Raw genomic sequence first — 8994 nt, 5'->3', positions numbered from 1 at the left:
ATATGTATATATATAAAACCCTTAATTTCTTAATGTTCTAAGAGACAAACATTGCTGGGATAAAGTATACATTGCCTATTCCCTGTAAGGTCCACAAGCAACCTACTTTGACAGTATTTTTATGAGATATGAATGATTCTCATATAGTCCTAAAATATAATATTTACCAATGAACCACTAACTTAGACTTAATTTTGTTAGGAACCTTGTCAAGATTTTTATTATAAGACAAATGTTAGAATAAGAATTACAAAACCTTTTCCACATATTTTGTTTATTGTTTTTATTATTGTATGCAATGAGAGCATGCCATTTACTAGGATATAGAATCTATGCCATTGCTTGCCCTCACCAATGACTCACCTGGATGTAGCTTTTCTTTTTAATTGTAAATCTTCTGAATAACGTCTTCTCTCCTATCTGCTATACTAGGTTTTTATTATTAATTGATCTTAAGAAAAATATAACCAAAAAATTAGAATCAGTGTATTAATTTTAGATATTAAAAAATTATTCATGTTGTAACAGAAGGGAAAAATGAATCAAAGTTTTTGCAATTCAATAACTGATGAGTTGATATTTGAGTTTTTATTACATTTTACCATGAGAAAATCTGATTTTCTAATACTTACATGCACAATTGTCTCCAGACTCAAATCACATTTTCTCTTGGGTCATATTCAACTTTGTCCTGAAGAACTTCTTAAATCCTGGGGTCATTACCTGAAATATTGAACGATATGATAATATATATCATTTTAATGAGCCAAAATCATTTTCACGATAAATTAATATTTTCAAAAGAACTATTAAAATATTTTTATTAAGCTATTTCAATTTTTAAAATTCTCTTTTGCTTACAATATGTTTGCGTTTTGTCACATACATTTATTGTTTTCCATTAGATGAAGAAACCAATTTTCGCTTATCAAAAATACTTGGGATACTGAACAATCTAACTGAATATTTTGTCTATGTAAATTTCAAAGAACTAAAATATGATAACAAGATTTTAAAAATAAGCTATAGTTTAATCTTCCTTTGAATAATTTTCTTTGTCTAATCATTTATTGGAATGTGGTGTTCCTAGTCTTAGCTGCATATGTCTATTTCCCTTGCCGGTATGGTTTCTCAAAGCCAGAAACCATATCTAATTGATCTCTGTAATCTTTGTGACTGGCAATTAATTTATGCTGTATAAGTGAATGAATAAATGAATGAAAAAATGAAGTGATAAAGTACTTTAGGATTTTAAACTTACAATCAAGAACACTAACCATAACTATTAACTGTTATTTCTTCTATTAGAAGGCTTTAGATAGTGTTTGAATCTGTATTGACAATAAAAATTGAGTGAAAAGAAGTTCTTATATTAGCATATTTACTTTCGTAACAAAATAAAGTCCTGAAACTATTCAATTTTTAAGTTCTATGGTTGTTTGGATAATGAAAAAAGTGTAGTTTACTGTATTGACTTTGGAAGTGATAAAGATTAAGCCACATTTAAAACATTAGTAGTTCACATTTTTCTGTATTGGATATACATAATACAGAAATATACAAATAAGAATGCAAAGATATTCTATTTGGAAATCAGGTTTTTATGAAACAATGTTTTGATGATTTACACATGAATCAGTATTAAATACTTCAAAAACATGTTTGGAGTATTTGATACTCCAAAGCCCAAGCCCAACATATTGAAAAAATTTTCACCCAAACATTAGCAGTTATTTTCTTCTTATCTAGCAGACTTCAAAATCAGAATCCCAAAAAGTATCTTAGTGGAGTATCTCTAAGTGTTCAGTAGATCATTCTGGCACCAATATTTTAAGAGGACTTTATTCAATTCATTAAATATTTATCAATGCAAAGAATTACGCTTTTATAGCTTTCCTTCTTCACCTTATTCCCTAGCGATCTAGAAAGTGGGTTCCTAGGAACAAGGTTGTAGTTTGCACTGTGCAAACTTGTAGCAGTCCTAATCAAGGAGGCTGGCCTACGGCCCCTGGGTTATCAAGGATGCTGCAGGAAGTGTGGGTGGTAGTGTTTCAGACACATGGTGGACACCTGTACTCTCTGTGAGATCTAGCAATGTCCATTGTATGTGGTGATCCAATTCACTTGAGTCGTCTACTCTACAAAGAAGCTATCAAATTTCTCTGCCAGCAGAAATATGTGGTAAGTGGTAGTTATGGAGGAATCACTCCTTTCAGCAAGGTTCTCTAGGTCCATAATGGAGGTATCATGACTGGATATGTAGATAATGCCATTGCAGATACATCTGAAGGTCAGTTCATATTGAGTCGCATATTGGTAGATGTGATGGCATGATTGTTATCATGAGACGTGTTTAATTGTATTCCTCAGTTTAGCTCATTGGTTTTTTGCCTACTGTCTCTAATATGTTTGTTCAGGAAGTGATTCTTTCTTCTATATTTAACTTATTCCAAATTTATTTTTACTGAAATACATTTGATAGTAACTGGCCAAAGCTGTTAAGCAAATCATTGTAAATATCTTTCAGATCTTGTTAAATTCTTTACTGACAACTGAGTTACTTGTTACCTTGTAAAATATAGTGGTTCTCATTCAATTTTGAGAAGGGATCAAGTATACAATTAAAGGAGGTCAAGTTAAATGGCTAAATCTTCCAGTGGATTTTTTCAGGTGTGCTTAGGTTTGTTTAGTAAGAAAAGGACTTCAAAACAGAGTAAGCTCTAATTTAAACTCATAAGTGAATTTGTAATCATAATAGTAGTATTAGTAGTTACTGGTATTTTCCCTTTCTAATTGTTAGCCTCACAAATCCTATAAGCACTATTTTATTTTCACTTCTCAAAATGAAACTGGAAGATCTGATTCTACTACTAGAAACAAATGATGTTCTTTACTAGACATATGGAATAAAAAATAACTGATTTCTAAATAGTCTTTGTGCTTCTTGCCCAAAGTATCACCAACATAAAAAAAATGATTTACTTCATCATGGAAAGAACTTTGAGAAAGAATGTCTTAAAACCTCAAATATCTTTTGAAATATAGCTTCCTAGTCACTCAGGGCTTTATGTAACATCATCTCGGCTTCATTTTTTTAAATCGCCATAGATCCTCACCACAAGACATTTTTCACAGATCTGCATTTCCAAGTCCATAAATTTTAACTGATCTTTGTGGCTCACTTCAGTGTAAAACCATGTTTTAGCCTACATAAAAATTATAAATAAATGTGACTTAATAAATACTAATTTATCAGAACATAAAAACATATACCATATAAATGCATACCAGTGCTAATTTCATCTTCCACTCCTCCATATCCAAAATATTTTGGATTTTTACAGACCCTAAGCCATATTATTTTGTCCATTTATTTATCCGGTCTCTGTGAAGTTGGCTAACAGAAGCATTTCCCATACATATCTAATTTGCCATAAAGTATCTTGAATCTTTGTGTGAGCAAGGTGAGGCTGTTCTCTATCTAGTTCTTGCCTTTGTTTATAGTACATTAAACAACTACATTTCTCCTGATCTAAACAAAGAATAAATACTCTTATCCAATCCCAATATTCCACACCTTTCTGGCAAATGGAAACGTTTGTCATTCTACTCTGTGTAGAATAGATTGTGCCACTATGAAAAATGTCAAAGTACACGATCCTGGTTTCCTTTTATTCTCTGTTCACTATTTATTTGTTGGCAAATCTGTCTTAATACTGGACCTAGTCTTGCAAAGTACTGTCTTTACTTCCAATAGAATCTTTGAGACAGAAATGCCAATATCAAGTTTTAATTTCCCACCCCCATCATGGTCTAGAATGCCCCTAACACTTTCAACAAATAAAACAATAAGAAAAACAAAATATAAATAGACTTCTCTTTTCTAAAGATCTGTTACTGATGTAAGAAACTCAAACTATACATCTTTTTTTTTATAATATCGCTTGGAACTTTCATTGAATGAACAGGTACCAAATCACTGATGTAGCATGAACCAGTGTTCCTCAAAGCATGGGTTCATGGATTACCTCATCAGAATCACCACCAGAACTTGCTGAACATGTTCAAATGTCTATGTCCCACCACGGACACTCTGAATCAGAAACTTTCGGAGAAGAACTTGAGAATCTGCATTTTTAGTAAAGACCTGAGGAAATTCTTCACTTGTTAAAATTTGAGAAGTACAACATAAATACATCATCCTCACTGGGCCATACCAAAACCTGGGCACACTTATCTATCCTCTATCTCTAGGTACTGGCCAGACAATTTAAAAAAAAGACTATCAAGTATAAATGAAGCAAAATATTCTGCAATGTTCCTTGGGACTATTAATGTCTCAGAACTCTCAGAGCAAGTTATTCAAATACCTATTTTACAACATATCATATAATGTTGTAATTATTCTTTTGTGTGTGTGTTTGTGTCACTAAACTGTGAGCACAATAAGAATAGGATGTGCATCATATCCATCTTATGACTTCAAACCCTAGCAGATTGGAGACATAAAGGGGGTATACAGAAAGTGTGTTTTGAGAAAATTACTTACAAAATGAATTTAATCAAATTGAGGAAACCTGGTGCTTTGGGCTGTTATTCACCCTCACAAGCATAATATAATTTCCTGACACCTTTTTTAAAAAAGATTGTTGCCTGGATTCTACTCCAAGAAATTTAGATTTAGTTCATCTTGATTGGGGCCCAGGGATAAGCCCTGGAAGATAAAGGTTGCCCTCAAGCTAACAGCCAGCAAGGAAATAAAAACTTCAGCTCTAAAACCTCCAGTAATTGAATTCTGCCAGCAACATGAATGAGTCTGGAAGTAGCTTCTCTCCAGGAACCTTGAAAGGGAACACAGCTCTGCCAACACTTTGATTTGGGCCTTAGTAAGATTTGAAAACTAGCCAAACTCACAGGACTTCTGACCTATAGAACAATGAGATAGTCAATGTGTATTTTTATATTGTTTTAAGCTATTAAATTTGCAGCAATTTGTTATAGCTGTGATATAAAAATAACACTAATTCTTACGTGATCAAAAGTTACATTTTCCCTTCAAATTTCAGTGGTTCCTTTTTCCTTCCCAACTGGCCAGTATTTCCTCTTAACCTTAGAATATTTTCATTATAATGCAAGGCAATTACATTAGCTAGCAGAATTTCTTTCTAGCTGTTCCTAAATTGGTGTGTGATTTTGAGAAAATCAACACAACTCTTTTCTGCTTAGTTTAACCAACTAGAAAATGAGCACTGAATTTGATCTTTAATTTCCATGTTTTCTATTACATACTTATTAGAAAATGTGTGCTGGAGTCAGAGAAACATAGCTTTAAACTCCAGTACTTGCAACACTTAATCTCAATAAACCTATTTCCTGGCCTGAAAACAGGTATATAGATAGTGATTCAATCAATATTGCCTAGAATTTTTATCATAACTCATCTTGCCAGATTGTTTTAAGTGTTAAATCACATGATTATATATATAATATATCACATCAGTAAATCGCTTGACAACTCAAACTCATCATTCAGGTAAGGTACCAAAATAAAAACCACATGTACTGTCTCACTTTCAAGAACTTTAAAATGCATTTTACATCTAGAAATTCATTTAGTTACGTTACCCTATTTATGACACATCTACTTTCACCTAGATGTGTAGGAACATAGAAGAGAATATAAGTTAAGTTTCTTGCCTTCAATAAAATATTTATCAAGTTGGAGGGCAGAATGTTATGCTGAGTTGAGAGACTTACTTCATTATTTTAAACGCAGTTCATGGGACACATTCACGAGGTTCTAAAAGGGGATTATATCACAAATGTTTAAGACAAGATGTAAGACCTGGGCCTCAGTCAATAGTCTCATTGAATGAGGTTGAACAAGTTACATAATTTCTTAGGTGTCTCATTCATAAAACAAGAGAGTAGGGTAAAATAAATTTAAGCCTTGAGTAGAGGTTCAAATTTTATGTAAGAAAGGTTAGTATATAGAAATAGTTTTGTTCAAAGTAACTGAAATCCATAACTTTGAAACCAAATCATTCCTGACACTGTTTTTTTTCTGGCTCAGGTAGACTTTCCCTAGGTTTCCTACTACCAATTGCATTTGATTTTAAGACAGTGGAAAGTGGACCATTTGGCAAGATGATTTTTCTTTTGTTACAGCAAAAATCAAGGAAGAGGTATCTAGGCCAAAAAAATCATATCTTGATTCCATCCCTTCATATACTGCCTCTTCTTAGAGCTATTTTTACTTTTGAAAGGCCATTTGGGAAAAGTCTAGTTCTTTCTTCTCCACTGAAGAAAACTGAAGTTAGAAAAGCAAACATACTTCTTTTTCATAAGCCCCCTTGCCAGACTTCTCAGAATGGAATCTGATCAGTTCATTTAGGCCAAGCTAAACTTATTGCTATCATCATTGGAATAACCCTAATGCTCCTGGGATTGGAAACCAACAATTTCTGAATTTTGGCTACATTGGGTTTTTATCTCTTTTGCATTTAACAAAAAATGACCTAGGTAAAAATTTGAAAATTATAGAATGCCAGAAATTACAGGACATCTTAAGAAATGATTCAACAATGCATAAACTCAACAAGGTAATTGATGAAATAGTAGGAAAGATTATTACATTTAATTCATCAAAATCTTATGAATGACCTAGTATATAAAAGTACATTTAATAGTCAATTTTAAATAGTCAATTAAAATTCTCATAAAAACCTCCAGAAAATATTTATTTTTGAAGAGACATCTGAGTTTAATTCTATTAAATTTCACATGCTACGAAAACATTTATAAATATTGTCCCATTGATTAATGATACAGTTTTCCTTTTTTACAGAGAGATATTAAAATAAATAAAGTGGCATCCAACCGATATTTAATAATTAGCATAACTCAGGGACAATGTGTGATCTTACAAATTATGAGTGGAGACAGTGTTTGTCCTGGTTACAAGTATGAGTTAGACATCCCAAGTTTTAAAACCAGCTCAGCCTTACATTTGCAAGTTAAACAACTCTTGTAAAAATACTTTTCTCATTTGCAAAGTAGTTTCTAAACTGGAAAGGTATTCTGAAAATAAATGAAATAATGTACATAAACTTTTTAGAACTCAGTAAGTGTTAGCTATTGTTATCATTATTATTATATCACATTAAAATTTTTAGAAATATAAGTAAGTTTATACATGTTTTAAGTTGTTTGCCACAATTTCAATAGCTTTATAAGTGAAATTAACCCTATATTTCAAGGTGGTGGTTATATACCTCTTGAGTTTTACCTTCTGAAGAAATGATATGAATGTTTTTTCTTTTCCTTTAAGTCAGTTATGAAAATATCAAGCAAAGTGAATAATAACAAGTCTCTTTCCAAATATGCTGTTAATGGAGTTAGTATAATTGCATATTTCCTAATACTGAGCTTATATAAATTAAAGATCTAGCAAATTGTATATGTTATAATCAAACGGTCACACCTTAAAAAACTATAACATGTAATCCAATTAAAATCAAGCTATAAAACCTCCCAAATTTTTCTTTAATTTTAGGTTAACTTTAATAGCCTTTACTAATGCCAAATTGGAACAAAAAACATATATATTTACTCTATGCTTACTTATCTAATGAACATTCAAGGCTGAGTAGCTGAATAACTATTAAACAGAGATAATATTATGATTAAATTTGGGACTTGATTGTCTACTCTGAGGTACTTACTCACGGAAATGATTTTCCCATTGTAAGCATAATTAGCCATTTTCCGGTAATTTTGGTCACCCTCTTTATATTTGAAAAAAGCATGTGGCCAAATCTCAGCCCAATTAGTAAATAGTGGGAGGGAGCCTGAAAAAAAAAAGTGCTTTGTACTTGATGTTACACTCTCTCTCCAGGAGGTCTAATATGGGAAGAACTGCTTGCTCAAAGAGCATAGAAACAAAGCATATCTTTCCAGCTCTTTGGAATAAGAGCTTTACACCTATTTTCTTTCCACAAAGTCAGGAGTCAAATTCTATGTGGAAACATGTTTTATTCTGCAGACAACAAAATAGAAAATATATAATTCTGCTGAAATTTTAACGTGGTAGTCCATCATCAAAGTTATAATATTTTTCTTATTTGGAACTTTCAATCTTTCTCCAAAAAAATTTTGTACAGCACCTATTAGCAAATCTCAGCATTTGGGAAGCACAAGAATATTCTTGATACTGTCAGTCCAGCACACTTTCTCTGTTCTCATAAAATGAACTCTTTCCAGTAGAGAATCTCTTCCCTCTGGTTCAAGTGAGACTGCCTTCCTGGTCACTGGGGTAGAAAGTGACTAAACCTGGTAACACTAGCACAATCTTCTGATTTGAGTTGACTTAAGCATGGCAATGTGGTCTAAATTACACCATCATAATTCTCCCTAGAACATTTCAATAAGAGTTATCAGGGAAGATCTCTTTCTGCAAAGCAAGTAGGGCACAATTATTGGGCCATCTCCATGCTTCCTTTCTACCATATGGCAGAAAACTGTTTTTTTAAAAAATGAAGTCAAGCAGAAGCAATCAGTTGAGAGCTGAGCATTGGTGGAGAATTCTCTGACATTATTAGAGCTCTTGAATCTGGCCACATCTGAAATCAGCTACAATAATGGACTTGCTCATCAGTGTAACCATTAAGTTACATTTTATGCCTAAACAGGACTGATTTGGCGTTTTGTCTCTTGCAACCAAAACATTTCTAACTAAAATTTTGAGAAATGGTGGTGTAGTGTAAAGATTGCTAAGGTTCCATGTTGTAGTCTGCCTACGTTATAGACCCTGAATATTCTTAGGTTAACCACTTTGCCAGGCCTCAGTTTCCTGACATGAAAAATAGAATGACTTTAATCTCTTTTCCCTTTTGTTATCTAAATATCTACAGATTATTTTCCTTTTTACCAAAGTGGAGAATTGTTATTCATTCCCAAAGCATATTTCAAGTCCAGCCAATAGGAGTTCAGAAA

At 32.3% G+C, this 8994-nt stretch overlaps 1 pseudogene; it reads left to right on the top strand.

Moving 5' to 3' along the window:
- Positions 1-2247: 2247 nt before the first annotated feature.
- Positions 2248-8994, top strand: part of LOC105291872 — an 18995-nt pseudogene continuing 12248 nt past the window's right edge.

Source organism: Pteropus vampyrus, unplaced genomic scaffold, assembly GCF_000151845.1.
Source record: "Pteropus vampyrus isolate Shadow unplaced genomic scaffold, Pvam_2.0 Scaffold2, whole genome shotgun sequence".
In the NCBI taxonomy this organism is placed as follows: domain Eukaryota; kingdom Metazoa; phylum Chordata; class Mammalia; order Chiroptera; family Pteropodidae; genus Pteropus; species Pteropus vampyrus.
This window is presented reverse-complemented; position numbering and strand designations above follow the sequence as displayed.